Here is a 2,813-nt window from a genome sequence, read left to right as displayed (position 1 = left end):
GCAGGAAAATGTGTTAACCATTGTGCTTTTAATTGCTCTGGGGTCCAGGTCTGTCTGCCTTCTGTGCTGAGGATATCATACATGACCTGAAGTGTGCAGAAGGGATTGTCATTGTAGTCACTTGTGTAAAACACATGAACCAATGGACTGTGGGAATATTTTCAAACTGTTTATGATCTTACTAATATTTCAAGTATTTTATGAAATGGCAATATGTTCAATAGCTAGAGATTTAGATTTTTAAAGTATTCCTTTCTTTCTGCCCCCTTTATCTTGAGCACTCAGTGTTTAAGGAATTTTCTGTGGGGGAAGGAAGAGCTAAACTTCCTGCTCCAGAAGAGACAGAGGAAGGATTTGGACTTTTCTGTCCCAGATGCCAGTTGAGGATCACCTTCCCAGTTCTTTGTGAGAGACCTTACCCAATCTCATGTGCCCTCCAGTCCAGCTCTGAAGATTTCTTCAATTGGGCTCAGAAGCAAAGAACACACCAAGCTGTAAACCTCTCATTTCCATCTGTAAATGCTTGGTTTGAAACTCTCACTGAGGCTGGCACAGAGCATATCCCTTTCAAATGACTTGTTGTTTTATAGGGTTTATTTGGAAAACTAAGCAATTAGGGAAAAACTGGCACCTGTAGTGGTAGTTGATGGCAGAGTGGTGTCTTAAGCACCAAAGCACCCAAATACTTGCTATGAATCTAGTCCTTAACCCCCCTATAGGTAAATGTTTCTGAAGTGCTTCTGAAGTGCATACATGTGTTTTTTGAAGTGGAAGATTTAAATATGTTAAACAGATATACTTGTACTCAGTTTTCTTTAGCCTCTGGCAAAACATTTGTAGAAGAGGAATATTAAGTTCAGTAGGCTCAAAAACTAAGCTGTGCTTGTCATTTTATTTTGCGGAACTAGTGTATCATTCAAGAAATACTAGATTAAGTTGCTTTAATTTTGAAGAAAATTATTTTTTAATTAATTTTTTAGAAGATAAGCAGCCTCCTGTCTTCATTTGTATTGGTTAATGTCATCTTTTCTGTGTTTTTAAAGTTTACTTGTGGAAATTCCCTAGGCATTCTTGGCAAAATAATTCCTAAATATTAGTTGCTAGAGCGTCACTCAACTGATGAAATCTTCTGATTTAAGTAATCTTCAACATAAATGCTCATTTCAGGCCCATGCATGCTCAGATTCAGAAAATTTGTGCGCATCAAAGAGTCTGAAACAGGGTATGCTAGTACTGTAGCTGATGCTTGTACAACTGCCTTGTCTCCATGTTTGCTTAGTGAGAGTAGAGAAGTTACAGGTTTTCAGGTTCCTTCCTTCACGTTTTGCTTGAGGAATTACTGTAATTGGCCTTTTGTGATTCCTGAAGTGGAAGAAATACTGACTAACCTGCTGTTCTATCTCTGCTTTCCAGAGTTCTCCTTTCTCTTAACATTATGATGTTAAAGCTAGACAAACTTTTCATTATGATTTTTGTGAAACAGATTTGAGAAAGTGGTCTAAATATCTTCTAAGATGTAGGCAGCAGTTCTGTTTCCTCTGCATGCCAATATTTAAGATAATTATTTTTAAAAAATCTGAATTACTGTTTTTGCTTCTTGATCACTGTGAAAAGTAAAATAAGGCAAATGGTCTTATTCACCTGAAGCAAACTTAATTCTAGACATTGGCTTTAAAGGGTGTGTTTTTAGAACATCTTACACAATTACAGGCAAAAAAACATTCCAGCTGGAAATGCTTCAAAATGTCAAGCATCAAAAAAATGCAACCACCACTGAAACCTGGAACTCTCTGTAACATTTTCAGCAATGTTTTCTTTTGCAGGTGAAAGGAGGTGTATGTGTGTTCATGAATAAATCAGACTGGTTAAAATTCACACCTAAAATTTTGCACCACAGCGTAAAAGCAGTGCTTTTCTTTCTTGCTTACTTTCTAACCTTTGGAATTTGTTGTACAGACATGGTCTTTCCATCCCTGTTTTTGCTTTTATCCACTTTTTTTCCCCCCCTCCTTCTGTCCCTCATATACATAACCTTTGCATGAGGTTCAACTCAGGTAGCTACTGGCTAAGAGTACATGTAATCCTACCCAGATGACCCTTAGAGCAGTAAAAAGAGATGGGTACCTACATTTCATCTGTTTAAGGACTTTGATGAGAAAGCATGGATTGCTCCAGGGTGATTTGTTTTTCTGCCCTGTCAGCCTGCCCATTGCTGTTATAGTAACGTGTAGAACTGTCTGCTTGCTGTCTAATCACCCAGTATTACCTCCCAGTATTTGAAGGCATCTTGAAGGAAACTGAGACTTTTAGATGGCTAAAATGTGAAATAATCTTCACATTTAGAAACTGTATAAAATACAGCTTCCTTTGTGTGTGTAAAATCAGAGGACAGCAATAAATAAGACTGAAATTGAGCAATTGAGCCTTACTTGAAGATTAAACAGAGAACAAAAAATATCCTTCTGTGCTCTGTCTGCCTGAAAGATGCATGGGGTTTTTTTAAGGTATGGTTTGGATTGGGTTTTTTTCCCACTCCCCCTGTACCTTAGGGTTTTAAGGTAGCAAGATACATGCAATGATGTTGTCTTTCTCTTTCCTGTTAACTTCTGAAACCCACTAGATACCATACACAGAAAGACGTTTCATAGCTGTTAAAACTCCAGTGATTTTTTTGTTTTGTTTTGATTTTCAAAAACAGCAGGTAGCAAAGGAAGAGTATAACTGCTCCTTGTGTGGGAGGGACTGCACATGCTACTGCACACCAGAAAGTCTGTCCAGGCTTCCCTCTTCAAGCAATTGCTAAGGGAAATCCC

The sequence above is a fragment of the Mesitornis unicolor genome, unplaced genomic scaffold (genome assembly GCF_000695765.1).
Source record: "Mesitornis unicolor isolate BGI_N332 unplaced genomic scaffold, ASM69576v1 scaffold42272, whole genome shotgun sequence".
Classification (NCBI taxonomy): domain Eukaryota; kingdom Metazoa; phylum Chordata; class Aves; order Mesitornithiformes; family Mesitornithidae; genus Mesitornis; species Mesitornis unicolor.
The sequence above is the reverse complement of the archived record's forward strand: the minus strand, read 5'-3'. Positions refer to the sequence as shown.